Genomic DNA, 23,831 nt, shown 5'->3' on the forward strand with positions numbered 1-23,831 from the left:
GACATTAGTCTTCTGCCTTTGAATTTGAACTCACACTGGGGTCTTATACCATTGGTTCTCCTGGTTCTCAGGCTCTTGAACTCGGACTGTAATTATACCACCAGTTCTCCTGGATGGCCAACTGGCTAACTGCAGATCTTGGACCTCTTAGCCTCCATAATCATGTGAACCAATTTCTCATAATACATATATGTACATACATATATATTTATATTTATAAATATAATGTATAAATATAACCATCATGTTGGTTCTGTTTTTCCAGAGTGCCTAGACTGATGTGGCTGGGTTCATAGTGACAGAGAGTGGAAGGACCTAGAGCAATGAATGGGCTACTTGGACAGTTCATTATATAGTGACATTTATCCTGGGAAATCATTATAGTTTGAGGCACTCCCCTTCTCAGCTTGACCACTTCAGAAATTTAAACCATCATTGCCCCAGGGTGATAGCTTCCAAAAAAGAAGCAAAAGAGAAGCACAAGAGTCAGGCCATTTTGAGTGGGCCTGATCAGGACATCCCTCTCTTGTAAAAAAGTCCCACTTGTGATGGTTTGTATATGAAATTAAGAGGAGAGGGGCTTATCCTCGATGATTCCTACGTTTCTGATTGCAAACCAGATGACTTGTTTGTGTTGGCCATCACTGAAAAGGAGACACGGGTTTAGTAGACAAAGGTCCCTGGTTAAGTCATGTTGATCGTGAGATGCCTTTGAGATATCCAAAAAGGAAATGTCCAAAAGGTGGTGGATGATGTGGTCCCTACTAGGCTAGAAGGATACATACATGGGCCACCTACAAAAAAGTCATCCCCGAAGCTGTGACCACAGAAGAGCTTGTCCAGGGAGGGGGTTAAAAAAAAAAAAAAGCCCTAGTTCCTGAGGAATTCCTATAGCTGAGGGACTGAGAGAGGAGGATAAACCTGAAAAGGTGACAAGAACCTTTTGGGAAAGCATAAGACAATGATGCTTGAGCACCTACTCGAAGGATAATTAAACGTCTACTGGAAATAGGAGGACAGACATTCCAGGGATGGAGAAGACCGAACAAGCTGAATCACTCAGTACAATGTGAGTGGAGCAGATGTGTGGAAGAGCAAGTTACACAGTTTGATTGTTGAGTCTGATAGGGAGACAGGATGACAAAGGAGACAGCTGCCGTATGATGAGCAGTCTCCAATGTCATTGTTAAGGTTTGCATTCATTTAGCAGACATGTGGTTTTTGAACTTGGGGGATGAGTGTCAGGGCTCTGGATATCCTGCCTATAGCCCAACTGTAGTGCCTTTGCCTTTTCTTTTTAGATGTGGCTAAGGCAGTATTTTGAGATCTAAATCTGTGTTATCTTTCCTCTGTATTTCACTCCATTCAAATAGAGATTTGCTCTGTGCTCAATTGCCTGTTTTGTTTTTCCATTTGTAGAGGCCAGGGGTTGGAGGCATAAATTGCCTAGAAGCACCAGGCAGGTAATGCAAACAGGTGAATGGATTTGGTGCAGGAAAATCAAGGAACGATGAGGTATATGTCTCCTTTAAAGGATTCAGGTTGATGCCAAAACAAATGGAAATACTGTGAAAGCCACACAAAGCGTGTCTGGGGCTATAGTTAGCCTAAGTATTATATGTTTATGACCTAACTAAACTTTGGAAAAAATACGTAAAGAAGATGGGAAAAATTTAAAAGTTACAAAATGTGCAGGTATTCTAGAATGTGCTAAAGAAGCAAAAGGAGAGTTAACAGCTGTCGCTTTCCACACCCTAAGATAGGTGGGATTCCTCCAGATTGGTGGCAGGCACCAAAAGGAGGGTTTAGAAGGTTCCTGAATTCCTCCTGTCTGGGCTGCCAAAGAGGTAATAAGTCCTCAAAGCAATGGCTGTGCATGGGCAGACATGATGTGGAAGCAGCAAAGAGCCTTTGGACTGAAAGGGGTCAGGTGGACAGGGACAGTGGAGCGCTCAGCAGCAACTCCTTGGGACCCACACATGACTACAGACCAGAGAACCCCTTCTATCCTCAACCTGTTGGCTCTGTGCTCCACCCTGGAAATATGAGGGTCATGATTTAGGCTGACGTGGTTTTCTTGCTCCTAGAAAAATGAAGGACTGGGGCACCTGGGTGGCTCAGTCACCTAAGTGTCTGCCTTTGGCTCAGGGTCCTGGGATCAAGCCCCGAGTGAGACTCCCTGCTCAGCAAGGAGTGTGCTTCTCCCTCTCCCTTTGTCCCTCCCCCTGCTACTGCTCTCTCTCTCTCAAATCAATAGACAAAATCTTAAAAAAAAAGGGGGGGGTAAAGGTCAGAAATTCAGCTAAATTATTATTAAATTATAAGAACAGTTATGACAGATTTCACCCACTTGAGTCTAAGCCCAAGGTTCATATCTGTTTTGTACATCCCAGGATTTCTTTTTTTTTTTTAAAGATTTTATTTATTTGACAGAGATCACAAGTAGGCAGAGAGGCAGGCAGAGAGAGAGGAGGAAGGAGGCTCCCTGCGGAGCAGAGAGCCTGATGCGGGGCTCGATCCCAGGACCCTGAGATCATGACCTGAGCCGAAGGCAGAGGCTTAACCCACTGAGTCACCCAGGTGCCCCATACATCCCAGAGTTTCACAGAAGCATTGTCTGGGCTCCCTGTTGCCTGTCACCGGTTCCTCTAGTCTGGCCAGGGCAGATGGTTTTCTCAGTCTTTCAGAGCTAAAATACTAAAACTGGGGAAGTCCTGAGCAAAGCAGGCTGAAGTGACCACTCTTGCACTGCCAAACAAATAGTAACAAATTACCACCCAGAACCAGAGTAGACTTCTGAAGAGGAGAATATATAATCAGAGCTGTGTTTGGGGAATATGAATCCATTTACCTCTATAGGTTGGGTGGGAAGAGAAAAGGGGCTCTGAGGTCATCCCAGGTGTACAGTGACTCCGATGAGAGATGGAAGAGGCTTGAACTAGGAAAGAAGCCTTTGAAACACAGAGGAGGGGCATATCTTAGATGACACTGTGGCAAACCACCAAACTGGGGGAGACAGGGTTAGGGCTGATAATTAAATAAAACCTTCACTCTGCTGGCTGACTTAGGCAACAGGGCCTTAACCAATAAGAATTTAAAACCCTAACTTAGATGATAAAATAATACCTATTTTCAGTCCTGTCAGTTTACCAATACCAATTTATGAAGACTGGGGAACATTTGCCATCCCACTACGCCAGTGGTTTCAACCAGGGATGATTTTGTCTCCCAGGGGACACTTGGCAATGTCTGGTTATCACAGCTGGGGGATGCTACTGGAATCTTGTGCAGTGGCCGAAGATGTGCCTGAACATTCTACGTGCTCAGATAGCCCTTCATCACCAAGAATTATCCAGCCTAAATGTCAGCTGTCCTGAGGTTTAGAAACCCTGGGCTTTGTGGAACAGCCTGAGAAAAACATTCCCAACACTATGTAAAACATATATCCCAAGTCTGTGTAATGATGAATACTTCTCTATAAAATGTTAGATTGGACAGTGAACTTTTTCAAGTCAACTGTTTTTTACCTCTGAATTTCTAGAACTCAGCACATCATGGATAGTCAATAATCACTCAATGAATGAAAGATGAAATGATAGCTAGTATTTACTGAGCTCTTACCATGTGTCAGGCACTACTTTAATACCTGACTTCATAATAACTCAATATTACATACTATTTGATCACTTCATTTTAGGGATGAGAGTAAGAAGATTGGAGGGGAATGTCACTTTCTAGAAAGAAAAAGAGCCAGTACTGGGAGCCTTAAATATCTGACTCTAATTTTTGTTTTGTTTTCTTTTTTTTTTAATTTTATTTATTTGACAGAGATAAATCACAACTAGGCAGAGAAGCAGGCAGAGAGAGAGGAGGAAGCAGACTCCCTGCGGAGCAGAGAGCCCGATGTGGGGCTCAATCCCAGGACCCTGGGATCATGACCTGAGCCGAAGGCAGAGGCTTTAACCCACTGAGCCACCCAGGTGCCCCAATTTTTGTTTTATTTTCCATCACATGGCACCATATCTCTTTTAACACAGACCCAAATTGTGTTGGTCATAATCAAATTTCCAATTACCCAAATGCTGGAATAAATGCCTTTATAAGCTTCATAAACTACCCTCCCCCACTTTTTTTTTTATTGCCACTCTCTAAGTTTGCTAATGCTATATGCACATTGAATTTATAAAGTACCATATTAGTCAGGAACATTCTATTTTTTTATAGCACAAACATTTCCAGATGCATTCCTAGGATTTATGCATTAATATCACCAGTTGGATGGTGTGTTTCATATTATTTTGGTAGATAAGAAATCCTTAAAGGGAGGCTTGATGATAACAGTAAGCAAAGATTGCCACTCTTCTCCCCATTAAAAAAAAATTCATTCTATTATTTGGGGATGAGATGTAAACCAGCACATTTTCATTTCACTCCCTGCTTATATTGTTCTCTCGGTAACTTTTTTTCAGGGAAAAAAAAAAGTTAACTGAGATGGGGAAAATTCAATAGCAATGTACAGTAGACTCTGAAGAATGTATACTGTCACTTACCACCATTTGGCTGTCTGATGGTTGATTGCTTTCTGAAAGCTTTAAGAACAGGAGATCAATATGCTGCAGAAGTCTGTTTTTTTTTTTTTAAGATTTTATTTATTTATTTGACAGAGATCACAAGTAGGCAGAGAGGCAGGCAGAGAGAGAGGGGGAAGCAGGCTCCCCACTGAGCAGAGAGCCCGATGTGGGGCTCGATCCCAGGACCCTGAGACCATGACCGGAGCGGAAGGCAGAGGCTTAACCCACTGAGCCACCCAGACGCCCCCAGAAGTCTGTTTTAACATTGTGGGAACATTTACCACAGTCTGGTGCTATCAGCTGGTGGCTAGGATAGACTAATCCTGTAAACAATTCATTAAAACAACAACAACATCAACAACAACAACAAAACCCTCCCACATTTACCACCACCCGGTCCCAATCTACCATTTCATCTTTTGTCCCCATCTACACTCCTACCTCATAATACCAAATATTATTGACTGAATATGCCCTAAATATTCACCCGCTAGGACGTTCAGATCTGTTGGTCTCGAGTATTCTTCCTTCCTAGGTAAAGACCAATTAGTTCTTCAAAACCAAACTCTAACCTCATGTCAAATATGAGGCTTCTCCTCAGCTGATCCTATCTGACCAGTGAATGAATATTCATTCACTCACTCAACCAAGTTTTCCTGAGATCTGTATCAGGTACTATTGAAAAAGTAGCAAATAACACAGAGATGGTTACAGCCCTCATGGAGCTTACAGTTTAGGTGAATCCAGGAAAAATCAATTACTGCCTTTCTTGGATTCCCACACTGTTGTTTTTCTGTCTCTACTTGTATTCTGTTGTCTTTATTTTTAATTATGGGTACACCTCTAAGCATCGTGGGCAATTTAACAACTTATTCATCTTTTTTTATTTAGATATAACATGTTTTTTTGATTTATTTGATTAATCATGTCCCCCATGTTACCCCTTCCCTCATGTTCTTTTTTTAAATTACTTTATTAACATATAATGTATTATTTGCCCCAAGAGTACAGGTCTGTGAATTGTCAGGCTTACACATTTCATAGCACTCACCATATCACATACCCTCCCCCAATGTCCATAACCCATGCACCCTCTCCATAACCCCTCTCCCCCCAGCAACCCTCAGTTTGTTTTGTGAGATTAAGAGTCTCTTAAGATTTGTCTCCCTCCTGATCCCATCTCATTTCATTTTTTCCCTTCCCTACCCCCTTAACACCCCACTCTGCTTCTCAAATTCCTCATATCAAAGAGATAATATGACATTTGTCTCACTCTGATTGACTTATCTTGCTAAGCATAATACCTTCTAGTTCCATCCGTGTCATTGCAAATGGCAAAATTTCATTTCTTTTTATGACTGCATAGTACTTCATTGTGTATTTATGCCACATTTTCTGTATCCATTCATCTGTTGATGTGCATCTAGGTAATTTCTATAGTTTAGCTATTGTGGACATTGCCTCTATAAACATTTGGGTACATGGGCCCCTTCCGATCACTATACATGTATCTTTGGGGAAAAACCTAGTAGTGCGATTACTGGATCATAGAGTAGCTCTATTTTCAACTTTTTGAGGAAACTCCATGCTGTTTTCTAGAGTGGCTACACCAACATGTGTTCCCACCAACAGTGTAGGAAGTTTCCCCTTTCTCCACATCCTCGCCAGCACCTGTCCTTTCCTGACTTGTTAATTTTAGCCATTCTGACTGGTGTAAGGTGGTATCTCACTGCGGTTTTGATTTGTATTTCCCTGATGCCGAGTGACGTGGAGCACTTTTTCATGTGTCTGTTGGCCATCTGGCTGTCTTCTTTGCAGAAATATCTGTTCATGTACTCTACCCATTTCTTGATTGGATTATTTGTTCTTTGGGTGTTGAGTTTGATAAGTCCTTTATAGATTTTGGATAATAGCCCTTTATCTGATAATGTTGTTTGCAAATATCTTCTCCCATTCTGTCAGCTGTCTTTTGGTTTTGTTAACTATCTCCTTTGTTGTGCAAAAACTTTTGATCTTGATGAAGTCCTAATAGTTCATTTTTGCCCTTGCTTCCCTTGCCTTTGGCCATGTTTCTAGGAAGAAGTTGCTGCAGCTGAGGTAGAAGAGATTGCGGCCTGTGTTCTCCTCAAGGATTTTGATGGATACCTGTCTCACATTGAGGTCCTTCATCCATTTTGAGTCTATTTTTGTCTGTGGTGTAAGGAAATGGCTCAGTTTCATTTTTCTGCATGTGGCTGTCCAATTTTCCCAACACCATTTGTTGAAGAGACTCTTTTTTCCATTGTACATTCTTTCCTGCTTTGTCAAAGATTAGTTGACCATAGAGTTGAGGGTCTATTTCTGGGCTCTCTATTCTCTTCCATTGATCTCTGTGTCTGTTTTTGTGCCAGAACCACACTGTCTTGATGATTACAGTCTTGTAATAGAACTTGAAGTCTTGAATTGTGATGGCACCAAATTTGGCTTTCTTTCTCAACATTCCTCTGGCTATTCCGGGTCTTTCTGGTTTCATATAAATTTTAGGATTATTCCATTTCTTTGAAAAAAAATGGATGGGATTTTGATAGGGTTTGTGTTAAATGTGTAGATTGCTTTAGGTAGCATAGACATTTTCACAATATTTGTTCTTCTAATTCATGAGCATGGAACTTTTTTCCATTTCTTGGTGTCTTCCTCAATTTCTTTAATGAGTACTTTGTAGTTTTCTGAGTACAGATTCTTTACCTCTTTGGTTAAGTTTATTCCTAGTATCTTATTGTTTTGGGTGTAATCATAAATGGGATTGACTCCTTAATTTCTCTTTCTTCTGTCTCATTGTTAGTGTATAGAAATGCAACTGACTTCTGTGCATTGATTTTATATCCTGACACTTTACTGAATTCCTGTATAAGTTCTAGCAGTTTTGGAGTGGATTCTTTTGGGTCTTCCACATAAATTATCATATCATCTGCAAAGGTGAGAGTTTGACTTCTTCTTTGCTGATTCGGATGCCTTTAATTTATTTTTGTTGTCTAATTGCTAAGGCAAGGACTTCTAGTACTATGTTGAATAGTAGTGGTGATAGTGGACATCCCTGCCATGCTCCTGACCTTAGTGGAAAGGTGCTCAGTTTTTCTCCATTGAGAATAATATTCACTGTGGGTTTTTCATAGATGGCTTTGATAAAATTGTGGCATGTACCCTCTATCCCTACACTTTGAAAAGTTTTGATCAAGAAAGGATGTTGTACTTTGTCAAATGATTTTTCAGCATCTATTGAGAGTATTATATGGTTCTTATTCTTTCTTTTATTAATGTATTGTAGCACATTGATTGATTTGCAGATGTTGAACCAACCTTGCAGCCCAGGCATAAATCCCACTTAGTCGTAGTGAATAATCCTTTTAATGTACTGTTGGATCCTATTGGCTAGTATTTGGGTGAGAATTTTCACATCTGTGTTCATCAAGAGTATTGGTCTGTAATTCTCTTTTTTAATGGGGTCTTTGTCTGATTTTGGGATCAAGGTAATGCTGGCCTCATAAAAAGATTTGGGAATTTTCCTTCCATTTCTATTTTTTGGAACAGTTTCAGGAGAATAGGAATTAGTTCTTCTTCAAATGTTTGTTAGAATTCCCCTGGGAAGCTGTCTGGCCCTGGGCTCTTGTTTGTTGGGAAATTCTTGATGATTGCTTCAATCTCTTTACTGGTTATGGTTCTGTTCAGGTTTTCTATTTCTTCCTGGTTCACTTGTGGTAGTTTATATGTCTCTAGGAATGCATCCATTTCTTCCAGATTGTCAATTCGCTGGCATATAGTTGCTCATAATATGTTCTTATAATTGTTTGTATTTCTTTGGTATTGGTTGTGATTTCTCCTCTTTCATTCATGATTTTACTTATTTGGGCCCTTTCTCTTTTCTTTTTGATAAGTCTGGCCATGAGTTTATCAATCTTATTAATTCTTTCAAAGAAACAGCTCCTAGTTTTATTGATCTGTTCTACTGTGTGTTTTTTTTTTTTTTTTTTTTTTGGTGCTATTTCATTGATTTCTGCTCTGATCTTTATTATTTCTTTTCTCCTGCTGGGTTTAGGCTATCTGCTATTCTTTCTCCAGCTCCTTTAGTTGTAAGATTAGTTGTGTATTTAAGACCTTTCTTATTTCTTGAGAAAGTCTTGTATTGCTATATACTTTCCTCTCAAGACTGCCTTTGCTGTATCCCACAGATTTTGAATGGCTGTATTTTCATTATCATTTGTTTCCATGAATTTTTTCAATTCTTCTTTAATTTCCTGGTTGACCCATTCATTCTTTAGTAGGATGCTCTTTAGCCTCCATGTATTTTAGTTCTTTCCAACTTTTCTCTTGTGATTGAGTTCTAGCTTGAGAGCACTATGGTCTGAAAATATGCAGGGAATGATCCCAATCTTTTGGTGCCAGTTGAGACCTGATTTGTGACCCAGGATGTGATCTATTCTGAAAAATGTTCCATGTGCACTAGAGAAGAATGTGTGTTCTGTTGTTTTGGGATGGAATGTTCTGAATATCTGTGAAGTTCCTTTGGTCCACTGTGCCATTTAAGGCCTTTATTTCCTTACTGATTTTTTGCTTGGATCATCTGTCCATTTCAGTGAGAAGGGTATTAAAGTCCCCTACTCTTACTGTATTATTGTTGATGTGCTTCTTTGATTTTTGTTATTAATTGGTTTATATAGTTGGCTGCTCCCATGTTAGGGTCATAGATATTCAAAATTGTTAGCTCTTCTTATGGACAGGCCTTTTCAGTATGATATCGTATCCTTCCTCATCTAGTATTATAGTTTTTAGCTTAAAATTGAATTTATCTGATATAAGGATTGCCACCCCAGCTTTCTTTTGATGTCCATTAACATACTAAATTGTTTTCCACCCCCTCAGTTTAAATCTAGAGGTGTCTTTGGGTCTAAAATGAATTTCTTGCAGACAGCATATTGATAGGTTTTATTTTTTTATACATTCTGATACCCTGTGTCTTTTGATTGGGGCATTTAGCCCACTTACATTCACGGTAACTATTGAGAGATATGAATTTAGTGCCATTGTACTACCTGTAAGATGACTGTTACTGTATATTTTCTGGTCTACTACTTTTAGGCTCTCTTTTGCTTAGAGGTCCCCCTTCAATATTTCCTGTAGGGCTGGTTTGGTGTTTGCAAATTCTTTTAGTTTTTATTTGTCCTGAAAGCTTTTTTTTCCTTATTTTTTTATTTTTTATTTATTTTTAAAAAATATTTTATTTATTTATTTGACAGAGAAAGATCACAAGTAGGCAGAGAGGCAGGCAGAGTGAGAGAAGGGGAAGCAGGCTCTCTGCTCGGCAGAGAGATCGTGGGGCTCAATCCCAGGATTCTGGGATCATGACCGGAGCCGAAGCCAGAGGCCTTAACTCACTGAGCTGCCCAGGAGCCCCTTTCCTGAAAGCTTTTTATCTCTCCTATTTTCAGTGACAGCCTAGCTGGATATAGCATTCTTGGCTGCATATTTTTCTCATTTAGGGCTCTGAATATATCATGCCAGTTCTTTCTGGCCTGCCAGGTCTCTGTGGATAAGTCTGCTGCTAATCGAATATTTCTACCATTTGTAATTTACAGACTACTTGTCCCAAGCTGCTTTCAGAATTTTCTCTTTGTCACTAAGACTTGTAAGTTTTACTATTAGATGACAGGGTGTGGACCTATTTTTGTTGATTTTGAGGGGGATTCTCTGTGCCTCCTGGATTTTGATGCTTGTTCCCTTTGCCATATTAGGGAAATTCTGTACTATAATTCATTCCAATATACCTTCTGCCCTCCCCACCCCCTTTCTTCTTCTTCTGGAATCCCAATTATTCTAATGTTGCTTCGTTTAATGTTATCACTTACCTCTCTAATTCTTCCCTCATGGTCCAGTAGTTGTTTGTCTCTCTTTTGCTCAGCTTCTTTGTTCTCCATCATTTTGTGTTCTATATCACTTATTCTCTCTTCTGCCTCATTTATCCTAGCAGTAAGAGTTTCCATTTTTTTTACTGCACCTCATTAATAGCTTTTTTGATTTCACCGTGGGTAGATTTTAGTTCTTTTATTTATCCAGAAAGGGCTTTTTATTTCTCCAGACAGGTTTCCTTTAATATCCTCCATGCCTATTTTGAGCCCAGCTAGCACCTTGAGAATCATCATTCTGAACTCTAGATCTGACATATTAGCAATGTCCATATTGATTAGGTCCCTAGCCTTTGGTACTGCCTCTTGTTCTTTTTTTGTGGTGATTTTTTCTGCCTTGTCATTTTATCCAGGTAAGAATATATGAACAAAAGAATAAAATACTAAAAGGGTGGCAAAGACCCCAGGAAAATATGCTTTAACCAAATCAGAAGAGACCCCAAATCATGGGGGGAAGAAAGGGGGCAAAAAGAAGATCAGAAAAAAAATTTTTTTAAAAATAAAGAAAAAATAAGAAAGAAAATATATGTACATATTAGACTGGTGATTAGAACAGGGTCACCCACTTAATTTTGGGAGTATTTTGGTCTCTTAGAAGAAACTACCTCCCAAAATTTTAAAGAATGAAAAACATATATAAGGGTAAACACAATGAAGGGATGGAATATGACTATAAAGATGAAAAAAATTTTTTTTTAATTTCTAAAAAGGAGTTGATATGTTGGTGAGGAGAATAAAGAAAAAGAAAGTGGAGAGAATTTGCTCAGGCTGGATACTAGAACAAAGCCCAGTGCTAGATTTAGGTTGTATTTTGATCTATTAGAAGAAGTTGTACCCCCAGATTTTTTTAGAAGAAGAAACCCTATGTGTATACAAAAAAATAAAGTTAGATACAATGAAGGATAATGTGTATACAAAAAATAAGTTAGATACAATGAAGGATAAAATAGGACTATAATAATGAAATTTCAAAAAAGATTTTTTTTAATGAAAGGTATTGTTAAGATAAACTAGTTAAAAAATGTTAAAAGAAGCAAGGGTAAAAGTTTAAAAATAAATTTAGCAGAAGAAAAAAATAAACTAAAAATTATTAATTAACTTTGCAAGACTAAAGAATCATGGGGAGAAAGCCACTGTTCCCTTGGTAAGTGAACTTGGTCTTGGCTAGATTTCTTGTTGATCTTCTGGGGGAGGAGTCTGTTTAGTGATTTTCAAGTGTCTTTGCCTGAGGCCGAATTGCCCTGCCCTTACAGGCTAAGTAATCTGCTCAGGTTCGCTTTCAGGAGCTTTTGTTCCCTGAACGCTTTCCATAGAGTTCCGGAGGACGGGAATGAAGATGGCGGCCTCCCAATCTCCAGCCTGGAGGAGTTGAGAGCTCGGGGCCCCACTCAGTGCCCTTTGGAGAAAAGCGCTCAATTACTCCCATCTCCCTGACCTCCGGCCACGCTCAGAGCTCACCCAGCCTGTGACCAAGCTTCTCTGTCTCTGGCACACAACACCTTCTGGAGTCTCCAAACCCTGCAGATCCCTGAGCTCTTCTGGGGAGGAGTCTGCCCGGATCTTGTGGGGTCTTTCCTCACAGAGCAGTGGCCTGTGCCATGGATCATGATAAGGTAACCCAGAGTTGAGAGCTCACTCCTCGGCTCCGTCTCTGTAGCTGGCTTCCCAGTTCTAGTACCTGTGAGCTCTGTGACACTCAGACAGCCCCGATCCTTCCGTGACCCCACAGGACCTGAGGCCATGCTGTCCCCGCATGGGCTTCACCCCAGCTTAGCCTCTGGAGTGATGTCCCTCATTGGAGCAGACTTCTTAAAGTCCTGATTTTGTGCTCCGTTGCTCTGCTGCTTGCTGGCAACGGGCCCCTCCCCCCGCGGTCTATCTTCCCGTTGTTTTGGTTTCACTTCTCCGCAGATCCTATGTTTCAGAAAGTGGTCGATTTTCTGTTTCTAGAATTGCTGCTCTTCTCTTCGATCTCCTGTTGTATTTGTAGTTGTTCAGAATGGTTTGATAAGCTATCTAACTAGTCCCCTTGCTACCTGATGTCCTGATGTTGTCTCAGCCTGCTACTTCTCCACCATCTTGACTGAAAGATTTTAATTCTGCGTTTTGTTTTTTTTTAATGTGGCTATTGGAAAATTTCTAATTCCATATGTGACTGGCAATATACTTCAATTGCTCTACATTTCTATTGGACATGCTGTTTTAGATTCTTGCCCTCCCAGTGTTCTGACCTGAAATGATTTCTTTTGGGGAACTCCCATCTCCTCCTGGTATTTGGGGTGAAAGTCCTTCATGCTGGCATTTTTTTATATTTGGAGTTTTACCCAGTGCCTTGGTGTCCTAAACTGTCATACTATCTATGTCTGGCAAAACACAAGGGTCTGGATTCTTTTGTTATCCTGAAGACGACTCCTTTTAGCTCTGCAAGGGTTTCCCAGTTCTCTTCTTGGAAGTATCTGATCTTATATGATATCTGTCTCTTTCCCTGGGATAGTCTCCTCAGGTTCTTCAACTAACCTTAATGGCAGAAGAGCTGCAGATGGGAGAAACCAGCTTCCTCACAGGAAGGGAAATACACTTTAATATTTGAATCAAGTAATTCTTCCATATTTATTTATTGATTAAATGAAAATTTAAAACTCTGAGCTATGTTACAGTCCATATCATGGGACATGAAACTTGATTGTATCTTCCTTCTCATGGCCCAAAGACATGGAAGGAAACCATGTTTTGTTACTGTCTCCTTCTCTTGCAATGTTACAGGATTTTTCAGAGACAGAATGTTGCAGTAAGCCCCACAGGGACACAGGCTTTCTTGAAAAATAAGGAAATAGAATTGTCCATATAAGTTTACTCAGTAGATAAATATTAGTTTTGAGGACCCAGAGTGACTCATCCAACAAGCCCAGCCATTCATAATTTCCCCAGGATTTAAAATACTAAGCCATGAGGATTCTGACTTTTCTGCTGCCAAAGGATGGAATGAAGAGATCTCCTGTAGGATTACTTGTTACTCACATTCATGCCTCTCAAGGGGTTCCAACTCAACACAATGACATAGGAAGATCCTGAATTCACCTCCTCCCACAGATACACTGAGTCTACAGCTACAAATGGGACAATGTCCTTTTAAGAAAACCTAAACCTGGCTGAGTGATGAAGATTCATTAGGCCAATGAGTAGAAAACCACAGTGAAGTAGGTAGGAGAAGCTGGGACACAATTTCACTGTTATAGATCTTCTGAGTACAGCAACCCATAGTACAGAGAAAACAAAACCGGGAGCTCCTCTCCAAGGAGCAAAGAATTTGAATTCCACATGGGGAACCTCAGCTTTTAAGACCTGTGCTTGAGAGATGATCCCCAAAACATCTCGTTTTGGAAACAAACAGAGTTTGTGTCTTAAGATTTACAGGACTGTAGCAGTCTGGGAGAGAACTCACAAAGTGTCCATACTCTTGGACTTACCCTCCCAAGGACCCAGCTTGGAGGTAGTAGATTGCACCGAGACTTAAAGTGAAGGAAACTTATCTACTTATACTAAAGCCCCAGCAGAAGGTCAGGCATCCAATTTAACACACATATCTAAGAGCCTTACTCAACACTCTCCAGGGATGTAAACTGGCATTGTCCATCTTGGCAGTCACCCTCTGCTTTTCTCCAGCTCACCAGTTTCTCCCCAAAAGGAGAGTATATACTTGTCTGGTGTCCCAGTTTTTGTAACTGCTGCCTAAGGGACACTGCCAGATCACCTGACCAATGGAACTTATACTTGTGGTCCTACAGGAGTGGATATATTTGCATACTTCTTCAAGTTGCTACCTCAGCGTCTGGCTTCCAAAAAGTCTGAATCTAGGTGCTAGGATCCTTCCCTGAGGGACACTAACAGATCCTGGCACATCCTCAATTACTGGAAGCTATTAAGAATATAATAGGCCGTTTGGACAAGCACAAAGATTTGAGAGATGACCACGAGTGGAGCAGGGTTAAATGACAAGGGTCATCTCATCTGCAAAGCCACTCCTTCAAAACTGGGAGAGGTGGTTGTTTTATCTATTGTATTGATACCTATAGAAAGTCAAGCAAAATGAAGAAATGGAGTATGATGTTGCAAATGAAAGAACAAGAAAAAAATTTGGAAAAAAAATCTTAATGGAAAGTAGATAAGTAATTTATCTGATAAAGATTTCAAAATAATAGTCATAAAGATGCTCACTGAACTGGGAAGAAGAATGGGTGAACATAGTAATAACTTCAACAAAGAGATGGAAAATATAAGAAAGTACCAAGTAGGGGCCCCTGGATGGCTTAGTTGGTTAAGTGTTTGCCTTCAGCTCAGGTCCTGTTCCCAGGGTTCTGGGATCAAGCTGGTGTTGAGCTCCCTGTTCTTGGGAAGCCTGCTTCTCTCTCTCCTCCCCATTCCTTCTCTTTCTTGTTATCTCTCTCTCAAATAAATAAATAAAATCTTTAAAAAAAGAAAAAAGGAAATACCAAGTAGAAGTCACAGAGTTAAAGAATCAAATAAACCAACTTAAAAATGTACTGGAATGGTTCACCATCAGACTAGATGAAGCAGAAGAAGGAATCTGTTGACTTGAAAACAAAACACTGGAACTCAACCAATCAGAGTAGCAAAAGGAAAAAAAAAAATTGAAAAGGTAAAGATAGCTTAAGGGGCTTATGGAACAATCTCAAACAGTTTAATGTTCACATTATAGGGATCCCAGAAGGAGAAGGGGGGAGGTCAGAGATCTTGTTTGTAGATATAATGGAAGAAAACTTCTTGATCTGGGAAAGGAAACAGACATTCACATCCAAGAATCCCAGAGAGTTCCAAATAAGATGAAATTAAAGAGACCCACACAAAGAGACACTGTAATTTTTTTTTGAGAAGATAACTGCCAATTGTTATTTAATGCTGACTTTAAAACTTTAAATCATGAGAAAGAGTTGAAGAATAAAAAGGAAGGAAAGATTATGTGTATATATACATATATATATATATATATATATATATATCTCACATTATGCTACATCACAACAAAACAAATAAAATGAATAGCCTTCCATTCTATTTGATACCAGTATTGAAATGGAGTGGTCAAAAGTGCAAACTTTGATTTATAAAATAAGTCCTGGGGCTGTAATGAAAAACACAGTACCTGTAATTAATAACACTGTATTACATATATGAAAATTGCTAAAAGCGTAGATGTTAAAAGTTCTTATCACAAAAAAAGAAAAAAAAACTTGTGCTCATTTCACTGTATATATAAATAGGACACATAATATTAAAATGTCAAAAGTTAAAGGCAAGGAGAGAAAACTAAAAGAATTAAGAGACAAATTGCTTGTTATGTACAAGGGAACCCTCCATTAGACTATCAGCAGATTTTCTGGAAGAAACATTTTCTGGAGAAAGTGGCATGATATACTCAAAGAGCTTAAAGGAAAACCCCAAACCAAGAATACCTCGCAACATTATCATTCAAAATCAGAGGAGAGATAGTTTTCCAGACAAGCAAAAGGTGAAGAAATTCATCACCCCTAAATAATTCTTACAAGAAATGTTAAAGTGTCTTCCTTAAGCAGAAAAGAAAGCCTACTAATTGGTAATAAGAAAATACATGAAGGAATAAATGCTTCTGGAAAGGTAAATATATAGTAAAGGCAGTAAATAAATCTCTTAAAAATTTAGAATGAAAATTAAAAGGCCAAAGTGGCACAAATGATTATGAAAGCAATGGGCATACAAACAAAATGTGACATCAAAAATACAAAGCACAGGGGCGCCTGGGTAGCTCAGTGGGTTAAAGCCTCTGCCTTCGGCTCAGGTCATGATCCCAGGGTCCTGGGATCAAGCCCCACATCAGGCTCTCTGCTCCACAGGGAGCCTGCTTCCTCCTAGTTGTGATTTCTCTTTCTCTGCTTCTCTGCCTAGTTGTGATTTCTCTCTGTCAAATAAATAAAATATTAAAAAAAAATACAAAGCGCAAAGCATGGGATGAGAAGTAAAAATGCTGAGCTTTCCAATTGGGTCAAATGTAAGTTACAAATGAAAACAAACTATTAGAGATATAAATTGTTATACATAAGCTTCATGGTAACCACAAAACAAAAACCTATAGCAAATGCACAAACAATAAAGAAAAGGGAGTAAGGAGTATCAGTATACTACTAAAAAAAGTCATTAAACCACAAGGTATAAGAGAGCAAGAGAAAAAAAAAGGAAAATAGCAAAAGAAAAAATGTGGACCACTATCTTACATTACACACAAATATTAACTCAAAATAGATTGAGGACTTAAATGAATTGGACACCAAAAGCAGAAGCAACAAAGGGAAAAATAAATAAGTGAAACTGAATATTACTGAAAAGCTACTGTATAGCAAAGCAAACCATCAACAAAATGAAAAGGCAATCTGCTGAATGGAAGATGATATTTGCAAATCATATGTCTTACAAGGGGCTAATATCCAAAAACTATAAAGAACTTACATAATACTAAAGCAAAAAACAAAAAATCTGACAAAAAATGGGCAGATCTGAACAGATATTTTCTCAAAGAAGACATACAGGTGACTAGCAGACAAATGAATTTTCAAAGAAATGGAACAAATAATCCTAAAATTTATATGGAACCAGAAAAGACCTCGAATAGCCAAAGGAATATTGAAGAACAAAGCCAAAGTTGGTGGCATCACAATTCCGGACTTCAAGCTCTATTACAAAGCTGTCATCATCAAGACAGCATGGTACTGGCACAAAAACAGACACATAGATCAGTGGAACAGAATAGAGAGCCCAGAAATCGACCCTCAACTCTATGGTCAACTAATCTTCGACAAAGCAGGAAAGAATGTCCAATGGAAAAAAGACAGCCTCTTCAATAAATGGTGCTGGGAAAATTGGACAGCCACATGCAGAAAAATGAAATTGGACCACTTCCTTACACCACACACGAAAATAGACTCCAAATGGATGAAGGACCTCAATGTGAGAAAGGAATCCATCAAAATCCTTGAGGAGAATGCAGGCAGCAACCTCTTCGACCTCAGCCGTAGCAACATCTTCCTAGGAACAACGGCAAAGGCAAGGGAAGCAAGGGCAAAAATGAACTATTGGGATTTCATCAAGATCAAAAGCTTTTGCACAGCAAAGGAAACAGTTAACAAAACCAAAAGACAACTGACAGAATGGGAGAAGATATTTGCAAACGACATATCAGATAAAGGGCTAGTATCCAAAATCTATAAGGAACTTAGCAAACTCAACACCCAAAGAACAAACAATCCAATCAAGAAATGGGCAGAGGACATGAACAGACATTTCTGCAAAGAAGACATCCAGATGGCCAACAGACACATGAAAAAGTGCTCCACGTCACTCAGCATCAGGGAAATACAAATCAAAACCACAATGAGATATCACCTCCCACCAGTCAGAATGGCTAAAATGAACAAGTCAGGAAATGACAGATGCTGGCGAGGATGTGGAGAAAGGGGAACCCTCCTCCACTGTTGGTGGGAATGCAAGCTGGTCCAACCACTCTGGAAAACAGCATGGAGGTTCCTCAAAATGTTGAAAATAGAACTACCCTATGACCCAGCAATTGCACTACTGGGTATTTACCCTAAAGATACAAACATAGTGATCCGAAGGGGCACGTGTACCCGAATGTTTATAGCAGCAATGTCTACAATAGCCAGACTATGGAAAGAACCTAGATGTCCATCAACAGATGAATGGATAAAGAAGATTTGGTATATATACACAATGGAATACTATGCAGCCATCAAAAGAAATGAAATCATGCCATTTGCGACGACGTGGATGGAACTAGAGCGTATCATGCTTAGTGAAATAAGTCAATCGGAGAAAGACAACTATCATATGATCTCCCTGATATGAGGACATGGAGAAGCAACATGGGGGGGTAGGGGGATAGGAGAAGAGTAAATGAAACAAGATGGGATTGGGAGGGAGACAAACCATAAATGACTCTTAATCTCACAAAACAAACTGGGGGTTGCTGGGGGGAGGTGGGATTGGGAGAGGGGGAGCGGGCTATGGACATTGGGGAGGGGAGGCGAACCATAAAAGACTATGTACTCTGAAAAACAACCTGAGGGTTTTGAAGGGTCAGGGGTGGGAGGTTGGGGCAACCTGAGGGTTTTGAAGGGTCAGGGGTGGGAGGTTGGGGGAACAGGTGGTGGGTAATGGGGAGGGCACGTTTTGCATGGAGCACTGGGTGTTGTGCAAAAAGAATGAATACTGTTACACTGAAAAAATAAATAAAATGGTAAAAAAAAAAAAGAAAAATACTGTAAAATAGAAAAAATACTGTAAAATTAAAAATACTGTACAGTGAAAAAAAAATAAAGAAAAGATGCTCAACACCATTAATCATCAGGGAAAAGCAAATCACAACCACAATGAGGTATCACTAGTCATAATGGCTAGTATCAAAAAAATAAGTAACAAGTATCAGCCTGGATGAGGGGAAAAGAAAACCCTGGTGCACCATTGGTGGGAATGTCAACTGGTGCAGCCACCATAGCTGCAGTATGGAAGTTCCTCAAAAAATTAAAAATGGAAATACCATGTGATCCAGCTCTTCCAACTTATGAGTATTTATCCAAATAAAATGAAAATATAACTCTAAAAGATACATATACCCCTCTGTCCATTGCAGAATTATTTATAATAGCCAAGATATGGAAACAACCAAAGTGTCCATCAGTGGATGCATGGATAAAGAAAATACTGTATATATAAACAATGGAATATCGTTCAGCCATAAAAAAGAATGAAATCTTGCCATAGGCAACAACATGGAATTTGAAGATATTTTGCTAAAGGAAATAAGCCAGACAAAGAGAACTATATCATCTCTCTTCTATGTGGAATCTGAAAATAAAACAAAACAAACAAAACAAAACAAAAACAGAAACGAAACTCATAGAAAGCAGAGAACAGATTGGTAGTTGCCAGAGGAAGGGGGTGGGTGGTGGGAGAAATGCATAAAGAGGGTGCAGATCCATTTTTAAATGTTTTTTAAAAAGAAAAACAAACAAACAAAACACATTCAAAATGAAATATTTCCTTCCTTCAATACTCCATCATCAAGAGGTTGTACTGTACACAGGCTGCCATTATTAAAGTTTCTTGAATGAATCCTTTTGAAAATACTGCTTAAAAAATCTTTATTATATTTCATAAAATGTCAAATGGTTGCCCCTGGATGCTTGCTCTGCCCTTTTAATTCCTAATGCATAAGATTATCAACAAGCTATCCCCCCACCCCCACTCTCCATTGTTGTTTATTCCATTTGCCTCCCTGGCAAATGTGACTGCTGTGATTTTCCTCAAATGAGTTTAAATTGTGAATTACATCAGTTCATCACAGCCAAACCTCTTCTTGATTACAGAACTCAAATGTCCCCCCTCTAAAATTAAAACGAAATTCATAAAATGCTGCCAACTGTTTTTCCAACTCTTCCAAAATGGAATATATTCAAAATGCTATGGAGCATTCTGATAGATTACACCACACTGAGAGACATAAACATTTCAAATCACTTACATCTTCTTTGCTTTTGGGGGGGAAACGTTCACATTGAGTCATGGAGGTGGTGGGTGAGGACAAGTATCTATCTGTTGATTGCTGTTTGTATTCCTTTGAAGGCAAGGATGGGTTTTGCCAATTCTCAATAGTACACCACTGAGATTTCTGTTATTTGTGATCAGGTATCAGATGCTGCATTTCCTGTGAGAGGTGTTAGGGTATTTTCTTAGAGCAGTTTTATTCAGAGCAAAATTGAGAAGAAAACACTGAGATTTCCCATATACTCCCATCCCCACATGTATACAGCCTCTCCCATGATCAATATCCCCCACTAGAAGATAGATTTGTTACATTTGTTGAGCCTACATTGGCACATCAGAATCATCCAAAGTCCATAGTTTATATCGGGGATCATTTTTGGTGTTGTACACTCTGTGGGTTTGGACAAAGGCAGGATGATATATATGCATCCTTACGGTATTGTACAGGGTAGTTTTACTGCCCTGAAAATCCTCTGTACTCTCCCTATTCATCCTCCTACCACCCTCTCCCTTCCAGATGCTGATAACCACGGTTCTTTTTACTGTTTCCACAGTTTTGCTTTTTCCAGAATGTCATGTAGTTAGAATCCTACAGTGTGTAACCTTTTCAGACAAGGCCTTGGCTTCTTTTACTTAGTGATATGCATTTAAAGTTCCTCCATGTTCTTTTTTTTTTTTTTAAAGATTTATTTATTTGACAGATAGAGATTACAAGTAGGCAGAGAGGCAGGCAGAGAGAGAGAGAGGAGGAAGCAGGCTCCCAACCAAGCAGAGAGCCCGACGTGGGGCTCGATCCCAGGACCCTGGGATCATGACCCGAGCCGAAGGCAGAGGCTTTAACCCGCTGAGCCACCCAGGCGCCCCCCTCCATGTTCTTTATTGTAGTTTTTGTTGTTGTTGTTCATGGCTTGATAGTTCAGGGTTTTGTTTTTGTTTTCATTTTGTTTTGCTTTTATCACACAGAATAATATTCTGTTGTCTGGATGTTTCACAGTTTATTATCCATTTCAGGTAGTGAAGGATATCTTGATTACTTCCAGTTTTGGCAATTATATAAAAAAAGATGCAATAAACATCACTGTGCATTTTTGTACAGACATTAATTTTCAGCTCCTTTAGATAAATATCAAGGATGACTGCTAGATTATATGGTGAGAGTATGTTCATTTTGAGAATGAACCACCAAACATTTGCCCAAAGAGGTAGTATCATTTTGCATTTCCATTAACAATGTAAAAGAGTTCCTGGGGCTCCACATCCTCATCAGCATTTGGTGTTTTCAGTGTTTGGCCATTCGAATAGGTGTAGAGTAGTACCACATTGTTGTTTTAATGTTTAAATATGTCCCTGATGACATATGAAGTGAGAAAGTCATTTTAATAGTCATTCAATCTGGGGCGCCTGGGTGGCTCAGTGGATTGAGCCGCTGCTTTCGGCTCAGGTCATGATCTCAGGGTCCTGGGATCGAGTCCCGCATCAGGCTATCCACTCAGTGGGGAGCCTGCTTCCTTCTCTCTCTCTCTGCCTGCCTCTCTGTCTACTTGTGATCTCTCTCTGTCAAATAAATAAATAAAATCTTTAAAAAAAAGTCATTCAATCTTGTGCTTTTTTGAACTTCAGCATCCTTGTTTATAAATTACAAATGACAATACATGTGCAGAAGAATGAAAGTGGACCATTTTCTTATACCATACACAAAAATAAATTCAAAATGGTGAAAAACCTAAATATGAGACAGGAAACCATCAAAATCCTAGGGGAGAACACAGACAGCAACCTCTTTGACCTTGGCTATATTAACTTCTTATTAGGCATGTCTCTGGAGGCCAGGGAAACAAACGCAAAAATGAACTATTGGTAATTCATCACAATGAAAAGCTTCTGCACGGCAAAAGAAACAATCAACAAAACTGAAAGACAGTCTACAGAATGGGAGAAGGTATTTGCAAATGATATCTGATGAATGGTTAGTAACCAAAATCTATAAAGAACTTATCAAATTCAATACCCAGAAAACAAATGACCCAGTTCGAAGACAGACATGAATAGACATTTTTCCAAAAACATCCAGATGGCTAACAGACACATGAAAAGATGCTCAACATCACTCATCATCAGGGAAATACAAATCAAAACCACAATGAAATACCACCTAATACCTGTTGGAATGGCTAAAATGAACTACACAGGAAACAACAGATGTTGGTGAAGATGTGGAGAAAGGGGAACCCTTCTACACTGTAGGTGGGAATGTAAACTGGTAGTCACTCTGGAAAACAGTATAGAGATTTCTCAAAAAGCTAAAAATACCCTATGACCCAGCAATTACACTACTATATATTTATCCAAAGGATACAAAACCACAGATCTGAAGGGGTACATGCACCCTGATGTTTATTTTATTTTTTTAAGATTTTTTAAAAATTTATTTGACAGACAGAGATCCCAAGTAGGCAGAGAGGCAGGTAGAGAGAGAGGAGGAAGCAGACTCCCCACTGAGCAGAGAGCCCGATGCAGGGCTCGATCCCAGGACCCTGGGATCATGACCCGAGCCGAAGGCAGAGGCTTTAACCCACTGAGCCACCCAGGCGCCCTGCACCCTTATGTTTAAAGCAGCATTGTCAACAATAGCCAAACTATGGAAAAGAGCCCAAATGTCCATCGACTGATGAATGGACAAAGAAGAGGTGTTATGTGTGTGTGTGTGTAATGGAATATTACTCAGCCATAAAAAGAATGAATTCTTGCCATTTGCAAGAATACGGATGGAGCCAGAGAGTATTATGCTAAGTGAAATAAGTCAGAGAAAGACAAATACCCAAATAATTTCACTCAAATGTGGAATTTCAGAAACAAAACCGATGAACATAAGGGAAGGGGAAAATAAAAAGAGAGAAGCAACCGTAAGAGACTCAACAATAGAGAACAAATCGAGGGTTGATGAAAGGAGGTGGGTGGGGGATGGGATAAATGGGGGAAGGGTATTAAGGAGGGTGCTTGTTATGATGAGCACTGGGTGTTATATGTAAGTGATGAATTGCTAAATTGTACTCTTGAAATAATAAATAAAGTTTTTAAGAAATGACAATATATGTCTTGCTGGATTTGGGGAGCAACCATAAATAACAAATGTAAAACATATCAATCAAACAGTCTCTCATCAATGAACCTATTGTGAGGATCTACAAAATGACAATATCCAAGTGTCCTACAAGCCAGGTCCCATGGTCTTCAGATTTCATGAACTAAAAAACTTGCAAATTCTGTTTTGATGGAGCCAAAAGAAAGCTGGCAAATTTTTATATTGTTAAGTGAAGGCAATGAAGAAGAATGCCAAGCCAACCATCAGTAACTTTCATCATTTCTTTTAGAAGAAGGAAATTTTGCAACTATAAAAAAGGCAGGGCAGAATCTAAGAAACAACACTATCCTTTAAATTAAATGAATTCAGCTTCATGAAAAGAGTGCTCACTTTTCATTTCACTTTGAATGGTAAACAAATTCATCTGAAGCAGGTACTGCTTGACCTGATGAATCTTCAGAGAAGCCTGGACCCCCTTTCTGGCTTCATTGTCATAAGCCTGTTTCTCCTCTGTGACTGGACTCCTCTTGTTTTCTGAATGAGCAACCTGTCACTCTTATTAGGGAAATAAGATGACGGTGAGGCTTTTTCTTCCTCTGTGGAGGTTGAGTTTAAATTCCCCTCTCAAAGTGA

The sequence above is a fragment of the Meles meles genome, chromosome 20 (genome assembly GCF_922984935.1).
Source record: "Meles meles chromosome 20, mMelMel3.1 paternal haplotype, whole genome shotgun sequence".
In the NCBI taxonomy this organism is placed as follows: Eukaryota; Metazoa; Chordata; class Mammalia; order Carnivora; family Mustelidae; genus Meles; species Meles meles.